Source organism: Anastrepha obliqua, chromosome 5 (genome assembly GCF_027943255.1).
Source record: "Anastrepha obliqua isolate idAnaObli1 chromosome 5, idAnaObli1_1.0, whole genome shotgun sequence".
NCBI classification, from domain to species: domain Eukaryota; kingdom Metazoa; phylum Arthropoda; class Insecta; order Diptera; family Tephritidae; genus Anastrepha; species Anastrepha obliqua.
Genome location: NC_072896.1, coordinates 9,058,624 through 9,073,705, shown reverse-complemented (window position 1 = coordinate 9,073,705; position 15,082 = coordinate 9,058,624).

The following is a 15,082-nucleotide window of genomic DNA, read 5'->3' as shown; positions in this document are numbered from 1 at the left end:
ATTTGCAAACTTTGTTCAGGTGTAAGTCTATTCATTATGAAATGGCAAACCAAACTGAGCATAAATCAAGTGACAGCTGTCAAAAAGACCATCTACGAAAAAAGTAGTGCCAACTTGAAAACCTAACCTCTAAAAAAAACACCCTTTATATCAAGCATATTTGAGCTAGGTTTCTTTCCTCTTTTCCACCCCTTTTTGCTATTGTTATTCGGAATTTCTTCATCCAGTTGCTGTTCGAAGTCATATAGCCCCCCTTGACTCTGTTTCTCATATCTTTTGAGCTATGTCCAAAGGTTGTACGGATAAACTCACAGGGTTAAGTAAAACTTCGAGGGCTTGTATCGGTCTGTAGATTAGCGCCCTTGTGGTTAAGGCACACACCGCGCTTTTCAACTTGTTAAGTTTATCTCCTTTTGTGGATTTGTCTCGGTTCGTTCACGCGACCGTGCATGAATTGCATTGGTGGATTTTTCTAATGAGTTATGAATCCCTACTTTTTACCTACCGTAGGTTTATTAAAGGAATAGTTATAAATATGTTCTTACTAGGTTTGCCATGGAAACCATTTTCGCTCTGGGCCACACACAGCTATCGTCCACGGAACCCATCCGCTTAGTACTAGAACCTGCTTTGTGCTTTTGCTGCCCTTTGAATCCACTTTATTGTTTAGATTTGAAAATCCTTGCTGGCTTTCGGCAGAAGCTTTTGGACTTTTCCGTGATCTTACATGAAGACCTGTAGGCATTTCGACTAAATTTGTTTTCATTCCCAAACGCTTGCATTTTTAAAATCAATCCATGAGGAAAGGCACATCCATTAATATCGTCTAATTGTTCCTTCGCTTACCTACTTTTTACTGGATCACAGAAAGTTCTTCTCTCCAATTCAACATATTTTTTCGATACGAAGTAACTTTCGATGCACTTTTACTTAAAGTATGACTACGTAACCATGTAATACATGTAAATATATGTAAGCAAATATTATATATCTACTAGCGATAAAAAGTCGGTAATCGAACTTAATTCTAACTTCCATAGATATTGCAGTCATGTCTTAATCAGTTATGTAGACTTTGAGCTTTGGTGTTGAAACTAGGTTGGCTGTGAATTTTTGTGCACTTAACAACCTTTTATTGCTGGCAATAATCGTAATTAAAACTCGTTAAAAGGGCAATAACAGTATTTTGTCTAACAAGCGAAACGACAGTTAAAACCTATACTTCCATTCATGCACAGGCAAGGATAATAGCGCAAAGCTTCTGCTTCTATTATTAGAGAAATTGTAATATTAGTAGCAGTAGCAGAGAACAACCAATGCAATTACCTAAATTACAAGGCACGCAACTAAATGTCGGTCAAGCGAAAAGCTGTCGAGTAAATGGAACTCAAAGCGGATGTGTGATTAAGGTGTCTTATTTTATTGGTGTCCATTTATGGTAGTAAAGTAAAGTATTCTGCGGAAAATTATAAATTTTGCTTCTACACAAATCAGACGAGTAGTATTTAGCTGAGTAGAGATTAGTTCCCTCTTTGGATTCACTTTGAAAAAGAAAGAGACAAGGGAATACGAAATACAATCAAAGCTCCGCGAAGGGAGAACAAAAAAATAGATGAATGGGAGGCTTGGTGCGGGGAGTGGTATTTTTTTTTTTTGACATGACTCTCCTTGCCAACCTAATAAAAGTATGAATACTTAGTTTCAGTCAAATAGGTTTATCAGCCTTTGAGTTGAGGCAAGTCAGGTGGAGAAATATTTCAACTGTAGAAAAAAATAGTTTCATGTCGTGCTGAAGTTCCTCACTAAGCAAGGAAGTGAGAAAGAAATCACTCTTGCGAATTATTGATCAAAATAATGTATAAGCTGATGAGACCATTCAAGCAAGGTAGAGAGCCATTTGAAAACAATCAGCGCTCAGGCCGGGCGATTGAATCAACATCAATAGAGCACAGTTTAAGTTACTGGAAGATGCAATTTTGAACTATAAAACAAATACAGAAATGATTCTAGTATAATCTGCGATCATTTGGGATACTCTCTATGAGCGGCTGGTATGTTTAAAGTCAGCGCAAGATGGCTGCAGAGAACCCAACACTTCACAAGTAACAACGCGCTGAGCATTCATGCGAGTTTTTGAATATGTTTAAGGAGAGCTGTATAAAGTATTATTGCCGAAGACAAAATTTAATTCACTTCAATGCACTTGGGTTGAAATAGGAGCATACGCAAGGGCACGGGAAAAATGCAGCACCTCTTAAATAGCTCAAAGTTCAAAATTCTCACACATGACTGTGGAGATTGACAGCTGTAAGTTTAACATTTAGAAAGTATCTTATTGATTGAAGTTCTATGCTCCACTGGGAAAAGAAGAAGAGAGCCAATGTTAAACCTATATTAACTATATCTCCTGATGAACTATAAACTGCCACTTCAGATTATTTTTTATTCTCGATAATGGAAGAAAGTTTCAAATATGAACATTGGAAGAAATTGCAGTATTTTTTTAACGTCAGGACAAACTAACCCTTTTTTTTGCCTTAAATAAACTAGGATAGGAGGAGGAGCTCGGTTAAACACCCAAAAAGGGTGTACGCGCCAACTATATATGTATATATATATATCTATATATATAAAAAGAAGTTACATTTCCTTGGTAATCTTATAACTCAAGAACCGCCAAACCGACTGATACAAAAATTTTAGAGTTCTTTTCTTTCTTTTAGGAGGTGGTTTGCGTGAAGTTTGATTGAAATCGGTGGAGCCGTTCCTGAGTTATGACATTTTATATGAGTAATGGTTTCCTCTCATACGAAATGCCTGTATGGGAAAAACAACAACAAATACACAGCCGCTTATGAGCGTTTCTGTTGTACTGTTGTGGTTGTAAGTGTATTATGTTAATATTAATTTTGAACGAAAATATAATAAAACTGGAGCATTCAAGGAACTGGAAAAACCTTTCTAACTTTATTTATTTTAGCATTATTTATTTAGCGTAAAAAATTGAAATGGAAATTAAAGAATCAAAGTTTAATTACAAGTTTTTATCGGCTCTTTCACCTTACCTGTATATAGGTGACCACCACAATCAAATTTTAAAAAAGTACAGAAAAGGCTATTGTGACATCTTTAGAAAGTATGCTGAATGAAAAAAATCAACTAATTCAACTGTTTAAACATTTTACGAGTTCTATAAAGAAAACTTAATATAAAAAATTTCTTGCGATATAAAAAAAACATTTTATGTATGGTGGAGCGAAGCCCACTGGGAAATGCTAGTATATATATATATATATATATATACAGGGTTGGCCATATTAAACTGACCCATTGAGTAACCCTATAACTTTTTACTGTAATTTGAAATCTAAGGTTTACGTCAACAAGCCAAAGACACTAGGCGCACTTAAGGCCAATATCCGACGGGAAATAGCCGCCATATCGGCCGAGACGCTGGCCAAAACTATGGAAAACGCCGAAAAACGGGCACATTACGCTATACGAGCTAAGGGCGACCACTTGTGCGATATCATATTCAAAAAGTGATGTAAACGAATCTCCTTGAACTAGATTAAATGTTTTTCACAATGAAACACAAAAAAGTGTTTCTTTTTCCATATTTTTTTAATAATCACATGGGTCAGTTTAATATGGCCAACCCTGTATAATCGTTAAACAAATTTGTATTGAAAATGGGCGAATGTATGGCAAAATAGCTTTAAATTTTCAAACAAAAAAGTAGTTTTCATAAACATCGTTTTTGCATTTTTAATAAAACTGGAAACGAGAAAAGATCGCCATTTTCAATAAAACAGAGGCGTCAAAAAATGGTTCACATAAAAAGGTGCAATTCACACAACAAAAAAAACACAAAAAAAAAAAATAAAATAAATTTTCATCTCAAAAGAAAAACATTCAAAAAATTGATTAAGAAAAAAATTTTTAATATTACAAAAATGCAATTATCCAAAGATTATTAATGAAAAAGATTATCAATACAAGAAAAGTTAAAAATTTTGAAAAACAAACGTCCAAAAATTGTTTCTGGAATGACTATAAAGTACAAACAAAAGTTCAAAAAAAGTTAAAAAGTTTTTTATTAAAGCAATTTTTTCCCTTTTTCCTTACTTTAAAAAAATTGTTGTATAAACAAATTTATGATGTACCGAAATTTTAGAAAATTTTAATTTTTATAAAAAATGTATAATCTACCGAAACAAAATTTAAAATGTTCTAAAATTTCAATGACTCAAAGATTATTAAGGAAAAATACTAGTAGTACAAAAAAGTAAAAAATTTTCAAAATTTGTTTCTGGAAAAAGCTATAAAGTAAACATAAGTTCAAAATTAAAAAAAAAAACAAGAGTTAATACATTTTTATGAAAAATTTTTCATAAAAAAAATGTATAATGTACCGAAATAAAATTTAAAACTTTCTAAAATTTAAATTTTTTTATAAAAAAGTTATAATGTAGCGAAACAAAATTTTTAACTTTTCTAAAATTTCAATTGCCCAAATATTATTAAAGAAAAATACCACCGGTAAAAAAAGTTTTTATAAAAATCCATTTTTTATAAAAAAAATTGTATACGCAAAATTTATAATGTACCGAAAAAAAATGTTTAATTTTACAAAAATTCAATTACGCAAAGATTATTATGAAAAAGACTATTAATGAAAAGACTAGTACAAAAAAAGTTAAAAATTTTCAAAACCAATCGTACATCAAAATTATTATTATTAATTATTAATCAAAATTAAAAAGACTGTCCAAGAATTTTTATTTCTTTTTTTTAACTTTTTTTTAATTTTTAAAGAAAAATTTTTTCATGTACCAAGAAAAGTTCAAAATTAAAAGAAAAAAATTGCAAAAGTGTTTAATGAGTTCGAAAAAAAAAAATTTATTTCCAAAAAATTTAAAAAATTGCATAAAAATAGTTTAAAAGAAGGACATAATCTAACGAAAAACTATTCAAAGTTTTTAAAAGAAAAATATTCAAATATTTTATATAAAAATACAAAACTGTTTATTAATTATTACGTACTCATATATGTTCATATATAACTATGAAATAAGACTTTCAGGTATTAGTCTATAGATGTTGCTAGGAGTATTTTTAAACCTTCTTAAATGTCTTGTTTTTTTCGTCTGTCATCTGTCAACAATATTCAGTTCATTGCTTGTTACGTTTCATACAACAATGCATTTTTGTCACTCTTAAAAATGTCGAATTTCGACCTTCAAACTACGATTTGCGGACATCGTTGATTATCTGTTATCAATTGAAGAAAAACGCTTCTCAAGCTCATCAAATACTAATAGAAGCTTATGGTGCACTTGATCTAAGTAGAGCACTGGTTTGAAAAATTCCGAAGTGGTGATTTTAGCGTGGAGAACGAGAACCGTGGCCGGTCACCGAAAATGTTTGAGGACGCCGAATTGCAAGCATTGTTGGATGAAGATGATGGTCAAACGCAAGAAATGATGGCAGAGCAGTTGGGAGTGACCCAAAACCATTTCCAAACGTTTGAAAGACATGGGCATGATTTTAAAGGTCGGAAGATGGGTGCCGCATAAACTGACTTGATGACAATGCGACGGTGCATTGCACATCGAACAAGAGCGACCCGGGAATTGGTGGAGACGTACGATTGGGAACCGCTGGTGCGTGCGGCTTACTCACCAGACTTAGCGCTTTCTGCTTATCATTTGTTTGCATCGATGGGTCACGCACTTTCCGAGCAGCGCTTCAATTCTCACGAAGAAGCCAAGAAATGGCTCGATGATTGGTTTGCGGCCAAAGACGGCCAATTTTTTTGGCGCGGCATCCACAAATTGCCTGAGAGATGGGAGAAATGTGTCGCTAGCGATGGCTAATATTTTGAAGATTAAATTTGTAACCATTTTTCGTTATTAAACGTTTGAAATTGAAAAAAATCTAATTTCATAGGTATATATCACAATTAATCACCTTTTCGGAAGATTTATATTTTTAACAAATGGTGTTGTACATCATTCACTTTTGACACTTGTGTTCTGCACAGCTGCGGTACACAAACCGACAGGCGATGGAACGCGTGAAGATCAATATAAAATTTACCATCACTCGAAATAATTTTTTCTTGGTTCAATTTGTCAAAAATTTAGGAAAAAAATTGTTAAAAAACAAAACAGATGATTAATTTTGCGCCACCTTGTTTAAAAAGTTCTCCATACGATATGTATCTCACTGAAAAGAGCTGCGGAAAATTTAAAATTAAAATTTTGCTCTATTTTGAGCAAAAAAATATATAATTTGCAAGTTTTAGGGTATCCTAACCCCTTAACGGAGAGAAGAAGAAAATCAAAATATAATTTGACATGTAATTTCACTCCCCTTCACTATGCACAATTTTTAATTTTTCCTCTAAGATATTTAGTGCGTAGATTTATTGATACAGCAGCTTGATTTAAAATTCAGAAACAAAATTAAATTTATCGCTTCATTTAATTTATGTTGCTCTTTTTATGATAACCATGTCAATAGCCTATGTATTCTTACTTACCTAATTAATTCATCACCATGTATGTGTGTAAATGGTTTCAAAACTTTTTAAACTCAACTACTTTTCAGATTTATTTAGCTGCATGCATTCAAAAATTTTCCACTCTAACCTATTTTTTCGGGCACCAGCTCCTTTCGCCCTGAAACAGGTCAAGAAGGCAACCACGAGCAGACATGAATTGAGTGCCAACGTGACAATTTTCTTTGTTGTCCTTTTAATCTATTCTTCTTCGCTTGTTTTCTGCATAGTTTTACATGTTTTGCTGGTGCAAGAAATATGTCAAGAGAAGTTGGAAATAAAAATAGCAACTGACTGGCTTTTAGTCCCTTCAAATATGCTAACAATGAACTTTTGGCAAATTTATAGCCTCAAAATGCTGATAGGAGGAAATTTCGTTAAGCAGTGAAGAATAATGAATTAAGGAAAGACAAGCAAAACAAGAGAAGCACAAATTTGTTGGTGAAATACATAAATTACAATGCAAATCAATTCATTTTGCAGCAATTTAATTAAAATGGCGCTTGGTTGGATGGGAGGAGTAGGGGCATAGGGAGGAATGTTGATGTTTAAAATTACTAAATGGAATGAAGACGTTTCACTATGGTGTGCTGAATATTACATAATACACTGATGCCTAAGTAGATATATGTGTATGTGAATGATTTTTAAGTCAAAGAAAGAAATTAAATTAAATTAATCTCACAAAAGAATCTACTAGTCCCCGATTTGATCATTTTTTTGTGGTTTAGCGACTGTTGGGATATCTAAAAAGTTCTTTGCGCAGTTTATTACAAATACTTTGCGGTTATACTAGAATTAACTCAGAGATATCTACCCTACCAGCTATAGCCAAGCCACACGAATATTAAACAGCAGAATGAGTATTTAATACAGGCCTTAGAGTTGCCTAACCAGAAGTGCGTTTTGAAACCAAAAACGGTTTAAATTTTATGAATTGTTTGTAAAAAAATTGCCAGAAATTCCTCAGCGAAAACCTCAGACTTGACTCAAAAGTTTTCAAACATGACTACAAAATCTTCAAGAATATCATCAGTAAAGCTCAAAGGTACTTTTTGTTGAACTTCTGCAGTAATATTAAAAAAAACTCTGTTACTTTTCAGGTACTAAAGTTTCGCTCAAAAAGCCCAACTACTTGCATTGAAAGTCCAAATGACATTTTGACTTTCCAGAGTACTCTGCGGAGCCCTGCGCGAATGCTGCCCATTGTAGACCAATCAGAAATTATAGATCTAATGGTTACCCTTTTACACTTAGTGGACATGGGTTGCAAAAGGCAAGCGTCCGGTTAAACGTCGAGATTTTAAACTGTTTAACTAAGTTTTTAAGACATCAGGTAGATCAGGTTGAAATGGCTTTCATATCACTTAAGTACCAATCTTTAATTAAAAAGTGCGAGCTATTAAGTATTCATAAACGTAAATCAAATACAACCCAGTTTTACTTAAGCTAATTAATCCTGAAGCCTAACAAAACCCCTCTTAGCCTAGACTAATTTACTTAAGTGTTACCTGCTTTAACTTATAATGAAATGTAATGTCTCTTAGGCTAATTTTACTTCAACGACATTATTCTAACTTATCTTAAATGAAAACCCAGCATACATTAACTTAACGTAACTAGTTTCAACGAGTCTAATCCAACCTAGTTTCAGCTTACGCCTACATATACAGGTATGCTTCAACCTAACCTAGCTCAGCTTAACCGAACCCAGGTTATTTTTTTCTCTAACGTAACCAAACATAGAGTGAAATAAACTAAGTTATCTTACGATGGCCTTCACTCTTCACTGTTGCAAAACGGCATACTTCAGTTGAACGATGTTAACCTTACCGAGGCTACATTAACTGAAACAACCTTGCCTTGCCGCAAGTAACCTAACCTGATACCGTTCTGTAAGCGTAATGCGATGCGTCTGTGGGTGCGAACTACCTCACGCATATGGCTATGTTAAGACTCAGCCCATATCGGCGCTGCACATAATACGATAGAGTCCATCACCATCGATATGAGTCGTCTCCTCTCTCCTTGTGGGCCACCTATGTTAGGCAGAATTCTTGCGAGTGCACCATTGACAGTCGCTGCTTTATAATAAACTGCTGCCAAATGATGCTTGAAATATAGCCTCGTGCTGAGCATGACTCCAAGATACTTAAGAGAATATTTCATGTCCGCCAACCGTGATTCTCATAATCCTTTTTGCTTCCGCGCGCTTATAAGCACGGCCTCTGTTGTCTGGGCTGCCAGCTCCAAGCACACATTACCGAGTCATCGCTGTACTCTCGCTGCTGCATCGTTACATTTTGCTTCCAGCTGATCTAGCCGCTTGTCTACAGCCATCAGCATATCCTACGATCTCCACCTTATCGGGAAGTTTCAATTTTAAGACCCCATCGTACATACCTAACGTTGCTGAAATAGCTTCTGATCGTGCGCAAGAGATAACATGGCACTTTCAAAAGTTTTAGGCCTAGCAGTATGTTAGACCATTTTGCCGAATTGAAAGCATTCTTTACATCCTGCGGAATATTTCATGGAGGAGCTTCCCCGCTGATAGCTTCCCGAGCTGTGACTGTGACTATTCAGTTGGCATCCACGGTTGACCTTGCTCGTCGGAAGCCAAACTGTTTATCAGAGAGTCCGCTGGGGCTTTCTAAGCCCTGCTGCAGGCGATCACATACGATACGTTCAAAAATTTTCCCTACTGTATTGAAATTACAAAGAGGTCTGTATGCGGATGGTTGGTCAGGTTGCTTGCCTGGTTTAAGCAGCATCACCAAGCGCTGCAATTTCCATCGCTTCAGTAAAGTTCCTTCGGCCAGAGAAGCATGATATAGGCTTGCGAACATGTCGGGTTTTGCCCGTATCGCGGTTTTAAGTGCAATGTTAGGAACCTCATCTGGGCCAGCCGCCTTTTCACGTTTTACTGTGTTTAGCACTTCTTTCGGTGTCACCGGTTGCACGTTTGGAATTGCATCTAGTTCATATTCCGCGTCGCTTGTTTCGACCTGTGGTGGAAAGAGCGCCACTATTATATGTTGCAGCAATTGTGGACACGTGGGCTGCGGTGCTCTAGGGCCATTCACCTTTTGCATGACCGTTTTATACGCCAGTCGCCACCATCTCGCATTTGTTTGAAGCAACGATTTTTGCTTTCTCTTACTGCTTTTTCAGATCCTGCTTTCGTGTTCTGTACTCTGCATGAAGGCCATTCAAGATTGGTCGTTAACGCATTCTTGTTGCTCTTCCTCGTGCCTTGATGCATGTTCCGCCATACCATCCGCACTCGTGGCGGAAAGCTAAGTATCTTCCCATGCCATAAGATTTACTAAACCTAGAGTGATCCAACATAACCTGTTCTAGCTTGACGCACAGTGCGGCCGATTCCCAAAAAGCTGGCCAAAAGTCGAAAAAAAAGTTTCTAGATAGAGTTTTTTTGTCTTTGAGTTGGCTACAGTAATGCCTTGAGTAGTGAAAACCGTTCATAGCAACGTCCTGTAGCCTAAGTATCCTCTGTATTTTCAGTCGCAATGTGGCCTTCGTTTGAGCATCGTATTACTGTCGATGAATAGTGAAAGTTGTACACATTTGAAAGATGTAATGGAGTAAATTGAACAAACCCATATGGAATCATCTTCGGAAGGTTAGTAAAATACGAGACATCTTTAGTACATATCAATACCTCGACACAAAATTTTTAGCTGCAGCAATACGTAGATACATTTTTTGCAATTTTTTTTATAAAATTTGAGTTTTCAAACTGTATAGTAATACATATGCGTCATATGCTGCTTTGAAACCTAATAAAGGTTACTCAAAAAAGTAATGGTTACTGAATAAAACAAGATTCAGCTGCTACCACTTGCTACCTTGCGACCCCGAAAACATATAAATTTACATGCATCTTGATTATATTCTTGAATATACGCTATTTCACGTGAGGGGGGTGGCCAATAGGGGGGGAAGGGGGTGGATTTTCAAAATTTTAAGAACAAATTCGTAATCAGCGACCCTGAAAACATATACATTAACATGCATCTTGATTATGTTCTAGAATATACGCTATTTCACGTGAGGGGGGTGGCCAATAGGGGTGGAAGGGGGTGGATTTTCAAAATTTTAAGATCAAATTCGTAATCAGCGACCCCGACAACCCCCGAGTAAGAAATTTTGAATCAATTACTTAAAATTTTGAGTTTTGGCCAGCTTTTTGGGAATCGGCCGCACTGTGTGACGTGGCCTAACTTATCGTAACCCAAAATAAATTTATCGAATGTAACCTGAACTAACCAACTGAAAACAATGAAAATGTTGAAATGAAAGTGGATCTTCGTATTAGAGAATCATGAAGGAAGGCGTATTTCACTATTTTGTAACAAGAATAGAGAAGGCTTTAAGTTTTAGGATTTTCGTTCTGTAAAAAGAGCTCTTCTTAGTAGGAAAATCGATAAACCGACTGGAATTACTTCAATTCAGAAGCATCGAATGGTTCACTGAGAATTCAAAAACAAATACTGGCATCAGGTTGCCAGCCTCAGGATCGTCCCTCTAGGCGAGCCACATCATCCACTTCTTTTATTTCCTTCCCTTCCACTGGGGTTTCCCACTTTGTGAGGTACCCAGCTTGATGTTGCTGCTATCAGTTTCACCGCTAGAAAAATTCAAGTTGGGAGTAATGGCAGTAAGAGGTGATATACATCATATCTCAAGATCAGTATTCAAGTTGCGCATTACTGGCCTTTATAAAGCCAATTAGGAATTATTTGCAAAATTTATTAATTTAGCTCGCGCATAGTAAATTCAGCACATCTAAATAATTGTTTAAATTTTTTAATTGCGCAATTCAGGTGCAGGTCTGACCATAGCAGTAACTTTTATATAATTTTTCGAAGCTTAGAGCTTCACCTACTTTCTCGAAGGCTTACCTGACTCCAATTCTTCCAATTTGCTTTTTTACGCCTTTAATAAGTGAACCCCCTTCTTTCCTGTCTCTTTTGTAAAAATATTCGCCAAGAAGCAAGTGAGAATTCCCTTTAACTTCAAAATTACGTACCACCAACATTCGCGTGAGCTTTCATTTACCCGAATTAAACATTTCCACAGACCCGTGTTGGCACAGGCGATGCATGCAAAAAATTAAATGACTGTACTAATTACAAAGCGCTTGTTATTAAACTCGTTACAATATTAAATATTTAGAATCCTTTCAAAAACAACTTGAAAGCTCTTGCGTGCGTGTTACTTGCAACAACTTCTTTGTGGATGCCTGCGTGTGTGTATGTGTGCACAAGAACTCACTCCGTAGTGACTAGCAAAGTAATGCAGGACATTGACTTGCTGCACGAAATTACAGAAGCAGTGCCACTCATTATTTCCAAGTGCACATTTTACCATCGCTTATACATCTGTATTTACGCTTTTTGTGCGCTTAATCAAAAAACACATGCTCGAATGCATTTAAAATGCAACTTCAATTAAATTAGTGCACTTGCATGTTGAATGCACAAAAAAGAAGTTGGATGGCAAAAGTTTTTATTTAGTTTTTGCCACCAAAAATGAAAGAAATTGGAGAAAATTTGTACGAAATTAATTGAAATGCGATGGAGTGCAGTCAAATATAACTAAAATTGATATGAAAACAAAAAAACTAATGGCATGCAAAATCCAATCAATTTACGTGCGCCTTGAAGTATGCAAAAGTCTGCTACAACAGTCGTGCCATGAAGTAATGCGTTGTTTAAGAAATTCAGGCAGATTTGTTGCGAAAGCTTGACATAAAGTCAAATGCAAATTTCCGCTTAAGTCTGACCGCAACCGAATGAAGGCAGAAAATAACTGTATATAAACAAATGCTCGCAGTGTTCGCAGGTATGCATGCTTGTGCGCAAAATTGTTATTTTCAATAATTTATGATTGCAATTGCAGCAGTTTCCTAATACCACATACCCATATGAATACGTAGCTACCCATATGAATACGTAAATACATAATAACATTCTCAAAGTCAGGGAAAGTCTGAGTAGGGAGCGCCTAAGTAGCTGGTTATACAATGCTTGTTCAAGGCGAGGTAAGCTAGTGCACTACCAGCTCGCCAACTGGTACAAATCAAATGAAGTAAAACAACATATTACGCAATCGCTTTGTACAAATCGTGCCTCAGTGCTAGTTCACCAATTACGAACTAGTGCGTTGGAAACTAGTTCTCCAACTGGTCCACATCAACCGAAATAGGGAAAAACATTCCATCTTAAGATTTTTTGATTTTTCTTTTACAAACTGGGTATTAGTACTATTCCGCCAAAATCGAACTGCTGCGAACTAGTTCCCAACGGATTCAAATGAACTGGAATAAGGCGAAACTTAAATATACAACGTTTTTTCGATTAATCTTTTAAAGCTAGGTTTAGTTTTATTTCACCAGTTCCGAACTAGTGCGTTGGAAACTAGTTCCCAACTGGTCTAAATCAAGCGAAACAGGGAATTACATCAAACATTAAGATTTTTATATTAAACTTTTAAAAATTGGATATATGCTTATTTCCCCAATTACGGACTAGTGCGTTGGAAACTAGTTCGCAACTAGTCTAAATCAACCGAAATATAAAACATTAACTGCATACTGCAATTACTTCAAAATTTTCTGATTAAAAAATTTAATATTTTGATGGACATTTTCAATGCACATCCTTGCGCGGTCCGAGTGATACTTTTTCAGCTCATATTTCCTTAAGGGAGGAGTGCACAGGGCGCAGAATTTGGAGACAGGGCATGGCAGACATGCTTACGGATAGCTCGAATATGGGTGGGAAGAATTGGTGGAGGACTATTCTACGATCAGCTCCAGATTAAAAAATCATATTTTAGGTTACAAGACCAAGTGAAAGTAGTCGCAATCGAAAAAGAAGCGGATTGGTTGCTTATTTCTGTAACTACTGTGAGAGAGGTAAACATTTACTCTGGTAGCTAAGCGGTAATTAGAGTCTTGAGCTCGTTTTTGAAATGCCCAAAATTAGTTGGGGAATACCTGATTTTTTTCAGTTGTATACGAATACTTCGATAGTACGCGCATTTGGGTTCTTGGTGGCATAGCAGGGAACTGCAAGGCAGATGAGCTAGCTAAACAGGGGAACCTCGAAGCGGTTTTCTCGCAAATTGGAGGGATTTGAGTTCCTTTGAGAAACTGTGATCTACTCCTAGAAAGATGGCCCTCGCATCAACGCAGTGAGCGCTGAGTCAGTACGCAAACGTGCGAAGTCGCAAGATCCTTCTGGACACGAATGTGTTCGAGAGAATTTCTTAGACTAACAAAGCCGCTGTTATTGAATTTTGTGGGTTTTTCTCACCGGACATTGTCCTCTATGTATTTATGCGGTTAAACTTGATATTCTTCTTCTTCTTAATTGGCGCGATAACCGCTTACGCGATTTTGGCCGAGATTAACAAAGCGCGCCAGTCGTTTCTTTCTCGTGCTAACCGGCGCCAATTGGACACACCAAGTGAAGCCAAGTCCTTCTCCACCTGATCTTTCCAACGCAGAGGAGGCCTTCCTCTTCCTCTGCTACCACCAGCTGGTACCGCATCGAATACTTTCAAGGCCGGAGCGTTTGTATCCATTCGGACGACATGACCCAGCCAACGAAGCCGCTGGATCTTTATTCGCTGCGCTATGCCTATGTCGTCGTAAAGCTCATACAGCTCATCGTTCCATCGTCTGCGATATTCGCCGTTGCCAACGTGCAAAGGTCCAAAAATCTTACGCAGAATCTTTCTCTCGAACACTCCAAGCGTCGCTTCATCGGATGTTGTCATCGTCCAAGCTTCTGCGCCATACGTTAGGACGGGCATGATGAGAGTCTTGTAGAGTGTTAATTTTGTTCGTCGAGAGAGGACTTTACTGCTCAATTGCCTACTTAGTCCAAAGTAGCACTTGTTGGCAAAAGAGATTCTACGTTGGATTTCAAGGCTGACATTGTTATCGGTGTTAATGCTGGTTCCTAAATACACGAAGTCTTTTACAACCTCAAAACTATAACTGTCAACAGTGACGTGGGTGCCGATACGCGAGTGCGCCGACTGTTTGTTTGAAGACAGGAGGTACTTCGTTTTGTCCTCGTTCACCACCAAACCCATTCGCTTTGCCTCTTTATCCAGTTTGGAGAAGGCAGAACTAACAGCGCGGTTGTTAAGGCCGATGATATCAATATCATCGGCATACGCCAACAATTGTTATAAAATATTGTGCCTGAGCGATTAAGTTCTGCGGCTCGTACGATGCTCTCCAACATCAGGTTAAAGAAGTCACACGACAGAGAGTCACCCTGTCTGAAACCTCGTTTGGTATCAAACGGCTCGGAGAGGTCCTTCCCAATTCTGACGGCGCTGCTGGTGTTGAGCAACGTTATCTTACATAGCCGTATTAGTTTTGCGGGGATACCAAATTCAGACATAGCGGCATATAGGTAACTCCTTTCCGTACTGTCGAATGCAGCTTTGAAGTCGACGAAAAGATGGTGTGTG